Here is a 15,590-nt window from a genome sequence, read left to right as displayed (position 1 = left end):
TCGCCTGTAGTAAAACGCAATATCACTCAGATGCAAATGAGCACCAGTGGGTCTGTTGCACAAAACTGGATGTAGTATATTTTAGAAATTTGTGGGTTCCAAGCCTCCACCACTCACGCTGCAACAGAATGGCCAGAGATATGAGGCAGCGAAAGCACCCAGGGGCCCGAGATTCTTTATACTGAGTAATGATGTGTGTGAGTGAGCGGAGGCATGTGTGCATATTGCAAACACAAGCATGCAGAGAGTGTCTCTGGGGATCGGCGTGAAACGCGAGAGGATAAGCACATGTGTGTTAGAGGGATAATGACACTGGAGTCACTGATGGGATGTCACGGCTGAGATGAGAGGTTGATGCTGCAGATCAGCATATGATTATTTCAGGGGCTTGAAACTGTGAGCTGCATCCGTTATTTCTTCATGGGTTATAAGGAGTGTTGGTTGGTTGTGTGAGTAGAGAGAGACAGTGTACAGTGTGGGAGTTTTAGCTAAATTATAGCAACAGGACAGCGAGTTCATTCATTTCATGTTCACATTAATCAGATTTAAAGTTCAAATATATTTTCTATATTTTCTTATTTTGCAACATGACTCCAGTGAGGAACACTAGGAAATCCCTCAACTAGAATCAATTTTTTTGATCTTCTACGCTTTAAAATAGTATAATCTGCGTATATGTGACGTCAACATACTGGAACAAATACAGTAAATACCACTGGTTGACAACAATTTTTGAATTCAGACAGGTCATTACTGTTTGAATCCTGTGTTCAAAGACATATCCCCTACGAGTCTTTGTGTTAGAAACCAAAACCTTATAGGATTTAACATGGTTTCGTCCACATACCTAAAATTCACCATGACAACATTAACTTTTACCAGAGTTAAACCTTCCAGTTGTAATCTCTCGTTGTTTAATCATCTGAACAATCATGGCTATGCAAACCACAAACCATGGCCTCATCTTTATGTTCTGGGATGTTTAACGTTAGCCAATGAAGGCTCAAGGTCAGTGGGAAATAGCCTTTATTAAAACAAACTACGTTTTTTAAAGAAAACAAACATAGACCTACACTCAGTGACCACTTTATTAGGTACACCTGTACAATCTAATGCACTCCAATAAATCAGCTCTGTCATGAATTCTACTTTTACAGTGTTATAATTTCTCAGTTTAATAACCTGATACAAACAGATAACACTGTATGTCAGCAGTCCCCATAGGGGATTGTCATAAAGGTAAAACACAAGACGTTTTAAACAGTTCCTTCAGTGAACATTGCTCTGATGTGCTCAGGGCCGATGTACAATCTCTGTACAATCTAATGCTCTAAGTAGGATTGTTAATATTTATCAACATCAGCCAAGTGAAATCAGCTACAAAAACACAAAAAGACACTCCCACAAATATCTGAACATACCAAATTATTGCAGGTTTTGTTCCCCACAATCCCAGGATTACCACTTATGTGAATGACTAAACAGGGATTCGAAGGAGCCAAAGCCCTTCCTGATGGAACAAGTGTGAATAATCTGTTTATTTCAAGTTTTCAACTACTGATGGTGTAACAGTACTGTCACACTGTGGTGACATTTAAATAAAAGTAATGAGACCACCTGAGTAAAAGTGTACTCAAATAAAAGTAAAAAGTAATGTGTTTGAACGTTACTTAGTTAGGGCAGGAGCATGTATATATATTTTATTTTCAGATCTACTACTACTCTCCTTTCGGCTTATCCCGTGAGTTCGGGGTCGCCACAGCGAATCATTGTCCGCATGTTGATTTGGCACAGTTTTTTTTTTTTTTTTAACGCCGGATGCCCTTCCTGACGCAACCCTCCCCAATTTCTAGCGGGCTTGGACCGGCACTGCACAGCTGGGGAGGGGGAATGGGCTGTTAGGGGTTCAGGGTCTTGCCCAGGGACACTTCGACATATAGCCAGGGCCGGGGATCGAACCACTCACCCTGTGGTCCGTAAGCAACTGCCTTTACCAACTGAGCTATAGCCGCCCCTATTTTATTTTCAGATCATATTTAAAAAATAAAGTGCAATAAAAAATGAATACACTGCATACATTTAAATGGAATAGAACATTATAATCACACCTCAATTGACAGCCAAGCTGACAACTGAGGTAGCTAAAACAGTGTTATAACAGGAAAGATTATAATTTTTTAAAAGTCATATTAAAATGTTACTCCTAAACAAAAACTATATAGAAACTAGATCAGGTCTCTGGTGTGGATGGAGCAATTGAGCAAAACAGAAAAGGTTAAATTTACAAAACCAATTTGACTAAGGAATTTCAGTTACAGTTAAGTAACTTTCTTCCAATTTGGCACATGAATGTACTAGGACTCAAGAATAGCTCATTAGATTTTAGTTGCAATCAGTTCTGCAGATCAAAAACCCGTTTATTAAAATTTAATATTGGAGTAAACCAATATGTTTTGTCGTTGGAGTTATCCTGACAACAGTTGTATAAATGTGTACAGAGACTATTTCACATACAGTAACGTAAAATTTTTATAATAAACAGTTTTTGAAATTCAGAAATTCTTATTATTATTAGTTTTTGAAATACAAAAAAAAAACAACAAAAAAAACACAAGTAGGCAAGAATGTACTTTGTTAAAGACAATGGTAACTGTAGTCCAATAAATCCATGAATGTTCCCTTTCTCTTCTAACAGAAACCACAATCTTTTCCTAACCTCTACAGGACGGTTACCAGTGGCCTGGCAGCCCTCAGCATGCTTTCCTACCCTTTTGGTAGGGACCAAAGTATCGAGCATTTGGACTCAAACTGCATGTTTTTGTTAAGCAGCACAATCACCGAACAACAAGGCAGTAAAGTTCTCGACAGGGATTCTGCCGACATCTTTTTAACACACAGTTCAGTATTACACAACAAAGCTAAGGTGGGAATTATTTTAATATTTAAAGTCTCCAGTCAGTGGGAAAAAGCTTCTGAGAGCATTAATCCCACTCCTGACAAAGCTAAGCTTCGCTGCTGACTGAAGCACCTTACAAGAGCAACGTAGCGGCCCGATGCCAGTGACAATGGAGTGACTAAGCAGGAGCGGACTTCACAGAACAGCCACTCAATAAAAACAAAAGCCCTGGCCCTGTCTGCTGAGCCTCTCTTCCCCTTGCTGAAAAATCTAATAACAAACGCTCACAGCATCTCCTCTGCCTCATCTAAGGAAAGATGTGTCTTTATTACAATGGATCGGCCTCAATTGATTTGTCTTTAGAAACCTCAGGGAAAAAAAAAGCCCCATCGATTTTCTGGTTTACAGCAAGGGCATGTGAGAAGTTTGAGCTTGTGGAAGAGCGGAAAGACATCTAGACGGCTTGTGTAGGGTGTGCATGTAGTTGAGCTCTGTGCCAGGGCTCCTATCAGGGATAAACAAGGCCATTTGTCTGACGCTGCAGCCGCTCACCTGTCATTATAACTCAAGTGCCAGGTGATCCCGGCACACTCATCTATCAGTCACACACGTCAGGATGTCACAACAGAACCAGAGGCTGCTGACAAAGGTGCAGATACGATACAATGCCACAGGGGCACTTTTTTTTGTCAGTTTTAGAATGAACAAATGCAAAAACACAGAAAAGACACTCAGCTGATGTGCTGCTGTTTGCATGAACAGGTTTGCATTTTTTTTAATATGCATATTTCCTTTCACACTGATGTTGATTTACATTTTAATTGAGCTGATTCTTCTGACTAGACTGACTTGAATGTCAGCGTGGAAGGTACACAGACTATGAAATAACAGATACATCCATCTTGAGTGATTGAGTTTTGTACACTGGAGTACACAGTTTTAAACGGCTGTGGTCAAATTCAAATCAGCAAAATATTTGAGATATCTTTTCATTTACTGTCTTGTACTCTCAGGCTTGAACAGTGTTCGAACAGTGCTAAAATCACATTTGCTTGGTGTCATTTGGCAGATGCTTTATCGAAAGTGAATTACAAGGGAAGTTGAAAGTAGGAAAAAATATAAAAGTCAGAAAAAAGACCTTAAAGCAAAGTGTTATTTGAATATTGTGAGTGAAGCTCCTGAGTTTGGGAGTTTGTTTCACCATCATGGGACCAATAAGCTAAAGCTCTTTTGCTTGGGATCTTTTGTTGTGTGGCGCAGGGACCTGAAGACACCTTTAGAAACTTTATCCTGCAAGCTTACTTTGAAGGTTCGTCCAGTTTGTCCAACATTTTGTTGAATGGATATAAATGTACATTAGACCTTTACAGGGTTTCAAATTCCCTCAGACTTTGAAGAATTATTTGACTTTATACAGTGAAAAGTACAAAGATTTTCAAAATAATTGCATTTTAAAAATTGTTTTTCAGATGTATTATTATGAATTTCTCTTTCAACTTATGCCATAAGCTCAGGGTCAGCACAGCGGATCCTGTGGTCTGCACAGGTTTTAATGCCTGATGTCCTTCCTGATGCATCCTTCCCAATTTTTACCATGGTTGGGACTGGCTTTGGCATGGGCAACCTCAGTGGCTGGAGATTAAAAGGTTAAAAACACTTTGCCCTAATGTCACATCCGATAATAATAATATAATAAGTAATCTTTTTATTTCTGATATTTACATTCACATTTAGTCCTTTAGCAGATGCTTTTATCCAAAGCGACTTACAAGTGAGGTACAAGGCAGCAAAAATCTAAGTCGAGGAGAAAACATCAAAGCAAAGTCCTATCAGAAAAGTGTTCACAGTTCGCGAGATGCAAGTGCGAGAAAGAGCAGAAAGGATTTTTATTTTTTTTAATTTTTTACTTTTAAAGAGATTTAAGTGCATAGGAAGATGTGGAAGAGTTCTGTTTTCAGCAGTTTTTTGAATATTGGGAGAGAGTCAGCTGAGCGTGCAGAGTTTGGTAGCTTGTTCCACCATCGTGGGATCATTGCGCTAAAAAGTTTTGCTTGGTGTCTTCTGTGCGGTGCCGGGACCACCAGACGGGAGCTGTCGAGTTAACCACCCTGTGAGCAAGCGACAGAGCTTTGAACCTGATGCGAGCAGCTACAGGAAGCCAGTGTTAGAGATCTGAGGAGTGGTGTGACATGGGTCTTTTTTGGCTGATTAAAAATGAGGCGAGCTGCTGCCTTTTGGATCATCTGCTAAATAGCAGGATATCAGATCTAAACGTGTGTGTGTGTGGTTTTCAGGAGACAGGAGCACAATCTGAACATAATGTAGATCTGAGTCGTGTATTATACATTTACCCTTTTAATAAAAACATACAAACACGATCTTTCCAACCATTAATTTGCATGTGTAAAACCCCCAGGCTATGAATCGTGCATCAGAACTATGACTACCTCACATTGAGATAATGTAGCCGGAGAGGTAGAAGCCACGGGAAAAGGTCAAAGAGTGGTGGGAACGAAAAGACAAATGAACTGAACTTATTAGCTCTTCTATGTGTCTTTTCAAACCTCTGAGTCTTTATAGCCTTCTACCTTAAATCCTCCGAACACGACAGCATGCTGCATGAATCTATGGTGTGACTCAACACCTCCACAAATGCCTCTGTGTGTGATTTACAGCCACACGGTTGCTGGAAATGACTGTATCGTTACAATGAGGTGTTAGTGGGTAACTACTGTAAATCTTTGTGGGTGAACATCCTAATGCAGTGGCAATGTTAAAACCAACAGCTGTGGAGCAGCAAAAGGATTTACAACACTCCTGCTTTCCACCTTTTTAATCTCAGTTTCACAGTGACTTCAAGATTTGAATCCTTGAATCCTACACAAGCTATAAAAGTATCTGATGTGCTGTTTAAGAAAGTACTTAGAATATATGCTTTAACTCTATTCAACTAAAATATAACTTGTTCGTCAACACGGTCATTTCTCGTCATTGTTAAACTACCGTTAGTCAAAGGCTAAATAAAGTCATGTTTGCTACTGGTCCTGTGCCCATTTCGTTGCCTTCATATCTCTTATTCCTGAAGCTCAGCAATTGTTCTTGTTATCGCTGAGGAGTGCACGGGGGTTTTGTATCACTGCATTTGACGAGGAGGCAGCGGTGAAAAATGAGGCAGGTGGTGGCAATTTATAAACACTTGAGCTGCAAGTTGCACCGTTGTGACAGAGGGAGGTGAGGCAGCACAGAGCGCCACTCTTCGGACTTTTGTGTGTGAAGCCAAAATGGATGATATGGATGCAGTTTCTTCTATGCTGCCCCAGACAGACATGAGGGAGGATGGATGAAAAGAAGAAGCAAGACAGGAGAGAGGGAAGGGTCTTTCCTAGCCACCAGCCACTTTTACACAGTCTGACCTTTGCACAATTTATCTGCTTCCCTAACAGTCCATCATGTCCTCCTCCAATGCTCCATTTCAATGCACAAACTCATATAGTCTCGGGCACACTGTGAAACCACTGGGAGGAATGCAAAGAGGGACAGATGCATCAAAGTGATGGTGTGTCAAGTGATGAAATGCAGCTTAAAACACACACAAAAAGGACGGAAAATACTGATTACAAAGAAAAAGCAGGAAACTCTTGGCTCAAAGTTTTTCTTCACTGGATCAAAATTACTAATGACTCCATCTGTTAATACTTCAACATAACTCCTTGCTGTGCCAGTGATTTCATCTCACTGCCAGATAAAGGGAGGACTCACACAGGACAGATTAGAGACAGCTGAATGTATACAAAGCACAAATAAACTTTTATGAAGCTGAGCCAAAGAAAGTGGAAAAAATGCACTAACAATAAGTAAAAATGGTGCAACAAGGCCAAACATAAAGAGGAAACAAAAGAAAAAGGCTTTTATACCAGCTCCAGCTTTGATTTTGACTGATTTTGATTCTGTTCTGTCACTTCCATGCACAGTAGCAGAGAGAGAGGAAAAGACAAATTGTGATAAAAAAAACAACTATGGAACAAACAGCAGTAATGCTCTACGGGAACACCAGCTTTTACAGTAAACAGGCCTTTATGGAAAAAGGAAAGTGCTATTCTAACTACAAGCTGAGCTGTCTGACAGTTGTGCAGTCTGCTGAATGAGGCAAATGAAACTGATTGATTGAGCACTGTCAGAAATATCGAACCGCATATCTTTCCAATGATTTTATACACAGGAGCATCAAAGAACTGCCACTGCTGACCATCAGTAAAAGGACTTAAAATAGTTGTGTTCATATGCTCACTAGCTAGCCGGTAGGGCAGGTACAGCAGGTTTATCAGAACTTACTGAAACGGAGGTTGATGATAGTAGTGAGGCTGAACTAAAAAGGCAAAACTGGAGCACACAACCAAAATAAAAAGCTGAAACACCGTAAAACACATTGTCAATATAAGGGAAAACGCAAATTTGGGTGATTGTTGTTCATCGCTATGAGGGACACCTTGTATGATTATTACAGCCATTTTTGATTTACAAATGTATGGATAAGTGCTGCTTTAAATAATTTTGGTTGTGGAAACGCAAGACTAAAAGCCAAATAATATTAAATAAATAAATACATACATACATACATACATACATACTAAAATGATATTGTATTACAAGAAGCAAAGTCAGAGAAGTCCTCCAACCATCCAATCAAAGTCTATTTAGCTCAGTTGACCTACTTTTGAAATAGGAGGTGCAGGTGTCTTTTTTTTTTTTTACTCTTAACACCTAAACATGCATAATAACAACAACAACTTTGCAGTACAGTTACTCTGGACAGAAGCTCACTAAACATCTGCATGGTTTTGTAAGAGATGCGTAAATATGTGTCTATGGTTTTCTATTAGCATTTTTAGAACAGCAAGTAAAAACAATTTCATTTTAATTTATTAATCTGATCTGTTTTATTTTTATATGCATGTGTGGACAACAACTTTTCAAGGTATTTACATATATAGGAATGTTTTAATCATTGGAATGCTTTTACACAGCCTACCATCAATGTCAACACTGAAATAACAGTTGGGAAGATATGTTAACCATAAAAGAAAACTGAATGCAATTATTTGCAAATCTCATCAACCAATATTTTATTCACAATAGAACATAAACACCAATCAGATGTTGAAACTGAGACATTTTACCATGTCATGGAAAATATTAGCTCGTTTTGAATTTGATGGTAGCAACACATCTCAAAAAAGTTGGAACAGGGTCATGTTTACCATTGTGTAGCATCCACTCTTCTTTTAACATCTGTCTGTAAACATCTGGGAAGTGAGGAGACCAGTTTCTAGAATTTCATGTAAGAATTGAATGTTGTTCAATTCTTGTCTGATGCAGGATTCTATAGCTGCCCAACAGTCCTGGGCCTTAGTTGTCAGATTTTTAGTTTTATGATGCCCCATATGTTTTCTATTGGTAAAAAGTCTGGACTGCAGGCAGGCCAGTTCAGCACCCAGACTCTTCTCCTGCAAAGCCATGCTGTTGTGATGGATGCATTATGTGGTTTGGCATTGTCTTGCTGAAATATGTAAAGTCTTCCCTGAAAGAGACGTGTGGATGAGTTCTTATCATCGAAGTCATACAACAGCTGTATGGAGCTGGAGCCAACTCCTTTGTTTGCAGTCGAGAACAGTTGATTAGGCTGCAGCAGACAGGAACTGTGGATTTAAGTTTCGTTTGGACTTTAAACATCCTGGATGAAATGAGGAGGAAAACAGCGAATCGTCACGGAGCTGGTAAAAAGCGGAGGGGTGGAGAGAAGAGAAGATTCAAATCGCATCTCCCACCTCTGATTAGGGGCACTAATGTGAGGTCTCTGGAGAGAAAGGTGGACCAGTTGACTGCACTGGTGAGGAAGTAACATATGTTTCAAAAGTGTAGATTAATGGCCTAGTAGTTTACATCAACAACAGGTGGTGTCATACTGATCATGTTACTGTGAAAGAAAGAGTCTGTTGCCCGGACATCAAACTGTTAGCATCTGTTTGTCCCCAGACGGTGTTTGTGACGTCTTAAACTTGGTTGGAGCCAGAGTCGACATACTGACGCCCCCAATATGATCTCTGGTTACTTTAATCATGCAACCCTCTCCAAGACCCCCCCCCCAACTTCACCCAGTATGTGGATTGTCACACCAGTCGGGAGAAGTCACTGGACCTGATGTACTCAAATGTTAAGAGGCCGACAGCTAATCTGCCCTTCTGCCCTGGGCAGGTCTGACCACAACCTGATCCACCTCCTACCTGTGCAAGCCCCTGGTTCAAATGCAGCCCCCACCACCAAAACAGTGTAAAGAAGGTCTGAGGAGGCCACACATGCCCTGCAGGGATGTTTTGAGGTCGTGGATTGGAAAACACACACATGGTGAGGACAATGATCGACTGGCATTAAAGATTACATCAACTTCTATGTTGGCGTCTGTGTACCAAACCAGACTGTCCTCTGCTTCCCAAACCACAAGCCATGGGTCACCAAAGACAATAAAATAATCGTGAATGAGAAGAAGGCAGCGATCAGGTCAGGTGACAGGGAAGCAGTGAGGGAGGTCCAGAGACGGTTTTCAGTGATCAAAGATCCAAGAGGAGAAGGAGCCTTACAGGAGGAAACTGGAACAGAGGCTCCAACAAAAGGATACCAGAGCAGTCTGGAGTGGCATGAAAAGCAGCAATGGATATAAGACATGCAGCCAGAGGACCGAGGACAGAGTGGATAGAGTTAATGATTTTAACAGCTTTTTCAATAGATTTGATGTGCCTCATATCCACCCCCCAAGGAGCTTCATCACAGGTAGCCACGTCTCGCCCCTTCATAACCTGAACACCACTTCTGTCTCTGCAGCAATGACCATCTCAGCAGAGCAGGTGAGGACAGAGCTATGCAGGCTTTGCAGTGCTGCAGGGCCAAAAGATCACATGCATCCAGTTTTGACCTCCGGCCTTGTCCCTTGTGCACAGACCTGATTTCATCTGATTCTCTGAATCCTATGATATTATATACTGTAAATAGTGGGATCTTCAAAGTCTTTGCAATATCTGAATTTGCAACTTTTTAGCACAGTTTGTCAAAGACTGGTGAACCTCTGGTCATCTTTACATTGCAGAGGCTTTGCCTCTCTGAAATGCTCCTTTTATACCCAGTCATGTTACTGACCTGGGTTGATGAGATTTGCAAATATTGCATTTTGTTTTTATTTACGCTTTCACATTTTCCCCAACTTTTTGGGGAATTGTGGTTGTACCAGTGTGGTCAGTTAAAACTGTTGTGCCAAATTGCATAAGATTTTAGAGTGGTTAGGATGAACTGGCTGAGATAGACTGGTGACCTGTGCAGGGTGTACCCCACCAATCACCCAATGACAGCTGGGATAGGCTGCAGCCACCCTGCGACTCGTGCTTACAAATAATAGATGGACTTTGATATGTGAAAGATGATTACCCAAGTATAAAACTAAATAAAAAGATGGTTTCTTCTGTACTGTTAAAATAAGCAGAAGCTCTCCCCGTCTGGGGAGACGTAAAAAGGCCAACATGGGCATATGTGCCAGTAACAAGGACTGTGGAGGAATTGGACAAACTGAACTGGATGATTACTGGCATTTTCATTGGAGGATCGTTCTGGACAACACTGGATCAGCCTGAGGGCGAGCGCTTTTGCTAGAAGTCATCTATGCACTGAACTTGACTTTGGTACATTTGTTTTTATCATGAATTATGCAGATTATGGTTTTGTTTGTTTATTGTTCTTACTGAGCTTTTCCAAATGTGCATGTTGAAAGAGAAATAGGGAGAAGGTGTTGGTGTTCTGTCTCTAAAGGTGATTAGGTGATTAGTGAAGCGGAGTGAACATAAAGGGACCACGAACAGGAAGTGACTGCAAAATAAAAGCCTGAAGGGGGAAGTGAAGTTAGTGATCCTGACAGCATTTTGACAGAGATGTTACTGCTACGTTGATAAGTCTAAATAAAATCAGAGTTTTTAAACATATTGTTTGGTTTACATTTACTGAATCCACTGAAATCAGATTAAACTTAATTTTAGCAATCCAGATTACATAATACATTTAATCAAAATAATTTACTAAAGAATTTAAAGTATAATTTATTTGAAATGACTTTAAAAAAGTACAGACAACTTAAAAAAATATATCTGGGTTTAGATAAATGTGTTGTTTGCAACCACTTGACATAATTAAATTAAGTAAATTAACGATTTATTCGGTGCAGCAGTTTGGTAAGGCGAGGCACAAAACATCGAGGTTTAGCGTAGAGACTAAATAAAGATGGCTGACTGCTTGTCACTACATGATCCGTACATGCGCAATGCAGCAATTTACAGTAGTTTTTTTTTGCTCCATCTATGATACTTATGGCTACCACAGACCATTAGAGAGGAAAATACATTAAGCTATAGTAAAATTGTTAATCCACAGGAGTAAAATGTGTTGAGTTGATATTAAAAGATGCAACAGAAACACTGTGTATATATATATAGAGAGAGGAAGAGCTTAGACCAAAAACAGAGCTAGAGACAAACACAGACAAAAAATATCATTAAAGCTTTGTGCCCCTGAGTCACCTTAACATGTTTTATTTACTGTCCCTTTGAAGCAGAGCTGGCATCAGGACTGTTCACTCCAAAGTCTGGGTCAGTCTCAGCCAAGTCACTGAGCCATACACACTACAGTCCTTCAGGACACACTCACATGATGATATAGTGAACTTTGAGATATTGTATTAAGAATTAACAGGACTCTGTACATTTTGGAATCGTGGGTCGCAGATTTTTTACTGTTTTGGGACACAACTAGCTGCTTCCTAATGTTTGTCTCTTGTTTTACTGTGTGTCTGAGTTGGAGCAGATCGATGACTTTCAGCAGGTTTATTTTAAGTACAAGCAGACATCTCCAGAAATCTCTACCTGGGGAAATCAGGTTTCTCTAATCAGCCATCTCAATCACAGTAACCACATAAATGCTTTACATGGCCGTTAGGAAATTAGCTACTGGAGGAAGACAACTGCAGCTGCGATTTAAATGCACGTAAACACACACTTAACACATGTTTGGGGCAGAGTTTGCAATGCACAGCACCAGTCTGTTGCATGCTGGACCACCAGGAACCACCACAACACATGTTGGTTTGGCTGTTTTATCTCCTTCGGCTTTAGCTGCATGACTCACTTGCTTTCCCAAAACAGTAATGTCATGCATTTGGTTGACATATTGTCCATTTTTTAAAGACTGCTGGATTATTGGTTAGAAAAACATTTATTCGTAGGATGTGATAGGCTGATATTTACTATAAATGAAGTCTGATTTTCTTACTGTTTCAATTTTCTTTCCCAATATGTTTGTATATCATTCATATCTCTCTGCCTTACTTTAATGGCCGTCAGAGATGTGACCAGTGACAATGTACACACACCATCTATGACAGTAAGAAAAATATCCAAAATCAGTTGTGTTATCCTTTAGATTATTCTGACAAAGTGAGGTGAAATGGGGTGATGGTGTTTGAAAAATGTCAGCCAGACAGTCAGTAAAATACAGCGGAACTGGTGTTTCTAAGATGGAGGATCGGAGCAGAGGTGGGTGAAACACTGACTGCTGAAAACTACCTCCAGCAACAACCCGTGTCCTTGTACCACTATCACTTTTTAATGAGAGCAGCTGCTCCCAACAGAGCTCATCGGTCCAACCTTGTGCCAACTGCTTCCAAAACATTTTTCATGACATTTTAGAAATGTTTTTGAAAAGGGCAGTAAGGGATATTGTATTTTATTATCTTAATGTCTAACAGCACAAAGTTGATGGGAATTACCTCGATAATTGAAACTTCAATTGAAAAGTTTCCTAATGACTTACACACCATTTGGAACTGTGACAAAACTTTGAATAGAACTCACACATAGTAACATTAAAAGTGTTTAAAAAGTTCTTTTTATATTATATTACGTATGTTAAAAACACAACATTATTTCACTAAATGACTCCTAGTAGGTTTATCAGGTTCTCGTGATGCAGTACAACAGTTATTTTGTCATTACAGACCAACTTACAAAACACTACAAATCGGACAGTACAGGAAAAATATTGAGGAGGTAATGACAGAGTTGTATTTCTATACAAGTGAAGTAATTCTACTATCACCTAACTTCTTAAAATTGTTGCTCAGTTTTTGCGGCTTTTAACTCGTGTAAATGAAAAAGCAGAGCAGCATGAGAAGATGCAGGAGTACTGCCAAACTGTGATGATAGCAATCAACAGCAGTATACAAGCAGTTAAATCCCGAACCAACAAACATAAAGAATCACTCTATCGCTCATAAGTTTTTATCCTCTTGCCTTTCTTTTTCTTTCATACAGTCATTGATTTTTTCCCCACACTTTAGCTCCTTTCCTCCCTCAGCACCACTGTTGTTTTCCTCCTCTGCTCAGATATTCATCATCTCTCTTGCTGGTCCATCTTTCATATCATTCTCAGTTTCCTTTGACAGAAACAGAAACTCTGTCTCGTCTTTTGCCACACAGGGACACAGACCTCAGTCCACTATTGAGCTGCTTACTCACCAAGCCTCTCTTCAGGTCAACACTAGATAGTTCAGGTTGTCTTTTGTAGTTAGGCTGCAATAAAAACTGGCCTGTATTTCACAGTTTGGAAACTACACCTAAGTGCACACCTTGTTAAAAAATCAACTTAAGCTATGACCAACAATAGTTCTTTCCTTTCTAAATAGATTTGGAGACATAGACCAACTTGAGGCCCCACAAGTAATTTGAGATTGAGATGTTTAAAACAAGCTACAAATAGAAAATTACACAGCAACTCTACTGTTTGTACACATCAAAGTCTATTTACTACTACTGAATAAAAACTGCCAAGATGGAAACTGTGCTTTGGGTCAATGGCTAAAGGGCTGCTGCATTGAGTTTGATTTTACTGACTTAGGTGTACTTTTAAGTGAAAAGGAAATATTGTAAGCCCCACTATATAAAGTTATTAAAGGTATTGGAGCCTCTGTTCTGTTGTTACACTGACTGGTGATAACGTGAATGGTTTAACATTCTCAAAACCTGGACTACGGAACTCTGGAGTGTCGTTCTGTGTCGACACCTCTTTGAAGAAGTGCATAATGCTTTATGGTGCTGTGTAGCTTTGGGTATTTTTAAGGAAGCAGAAACGGTAAGAAGATGAAGCAGCTCAGTGACATTTTCTCATTGGTGAGCGCTAAAAGAAATCAGAGGAACTTAAGACAGATGCAGAGCTGGCATTCTGTCTGTTGGACCATAAAAGAATAACTTACTAGCTGCTTGCTATGCTTTACATTGTTGTAGTGTGTGGTTGTGCTTTTGTTTTTGATCAAGGTAATTCAAGTTTCCTAAGGTTAATGTATGAGGATGGGGGTTCTGTTTGACATAACTTTGACATAAGACATAACTTTCCTGTATTGCTGCAGAGGTCTGTTTGTGGTTTGCACGCTCATCCAACACCGAACAAAATTGTTACACGCAACTGAGATTGCGTCACACTTCTGTTGGCATCATTGTCAAAAACTATGACATGTTTGTATAAAATGCTGTGATATTAGTACACCATATCCATCAATGGGCAGATAGAAGATAAAAATAATAATCCTGCTGCATGTCACATGTTTAAAGCATATAGCTCACCTGCTCTGGCTGGTAAGGTGCACAGCTGATCAAGTGTAGCTGCAGCCTGTTGAGGGTAAAGCTGGAATAAGGCCTTGTGGAACCTGCTCCGGTCCTGCCTACTCAGCACAAAGCCTCTCTCTTTGTAGAGAGACTGATCAAAGAGCCGAGCGAGCTCAGAGGATTCACCACATCAGGGAGTTTCTGAGCGGATGAACACAGACATCCCATTAAGTTTCCCAGTGGGATACGCTGAGGGATGTGGCAGCACACGCCCTCGTGTGCCTGCGTGGGAGGAACTTTGAACACACCTGTGAGTGTGACGAGCAGCTGCACTTCTGTCCTGAATGTTGGATTCTGTTCGCGGGAGGAGTGAACGATGATGATGAGTTTTTTTGAAGAATCTTAGTGTGCTCAACGGCCCGCGGCTTTGATGGGTAATGAGGAAGGTAGGATCGAACTGTGCGGCGCTGCCTGTTATTTCAAATGAGAATCACAGGATCAAAGGCTCTTCTCTCCTTATCATTGATTCTGTTTCTCTGCCTGTGTGCCTCTGTTTAACCTGAGGCGTCCTTGGCTCATTTCTGCCCCGTCCACACCCCTCCAAAAATGCAGAGAACCTGTCAAAGGCTCTTAATCTCTTAAAGTCTTTGGCAACAGAATGGACTTTATTGTCCCTGAAACAGCTCCAGTCTTAAACAAAAGGATGGACGTTTTCATTTTCTTGAGTTCTCTCTGGTCAGATTTGAACTTTTTCCACTGTACAAACCTGCCATTAATAACCCGTTTCAGACGTCATCATTTACATAAGGGTGATGCCTACCACCTGTTCATGAAGAGCTGTGCATTTTATCATCATAATCATCACCCCCAATATCACCATAGTCTCCATGTTCTGTTTCCTTTTTGTTTTATACAGTATGAGAATAAACCAACGTGTCTCACTTTCCTTTAAAACAAACTGAAACTTTCCTTTTTGATAAAGCTTATAGTTAGAGTGAACTCAGCTT

The 15,590-nt window shown here is 40.1% G+C and overlaps 1 protein-coding gene across 9 annotated transcripts in view; it reads right to left on the bottom strand.

Annotated features, from left to right (window-relative positions):
• LOC137124253 (endonuclease V-like) overlaps window positions 1–15,590 on the bottom strand; it is a 66,251-nt gene that overhangs the window by 19,087 nt on the left and 31,574 nt on the right. For 2 of the 9 annotated variants that reach the window (XR_010913937.1, XR_010913935.1), the window contains 2 exons: window positions 14,892–15,054; window positions 14,602–14,784 (listed from right to left, as the gene is read on the bottom strand). The exons of 5 other annotated variants lie outside the window; for them this stretch is intronic. The gene's annotated coding sequence lies outside the window, so the exon portion shown is untranslated. Of the gene's footprint in view, window positions 1–7,811; window positions 8,668–14,601; window positions 14,785–14,883; window positions 15,055–15,590 lie in introns of those variants that run through there. 2 more of the 9 variants (XM_067499052.1, XM_067499050.1) reach the window with 2 other exon arrangements.

Source organism: Channa argus, chromosome 3 (assembly GCF_033026475.1).
Source record: "Channa argus isolate prfri chromosome 3, Channa argus male v1.0, whole genome shotgun sequence".
Taxonomy (NCBI): Eukaryota; Metazoa; Chordata; class Actinopteri; order Anabantiformes; family Channidae; genus Channa; species Channa argus.
Note: the sequence above shows the minus strand (reverse complement) of the source record. Positions and strands in the feature narration are given on the sequence as shown.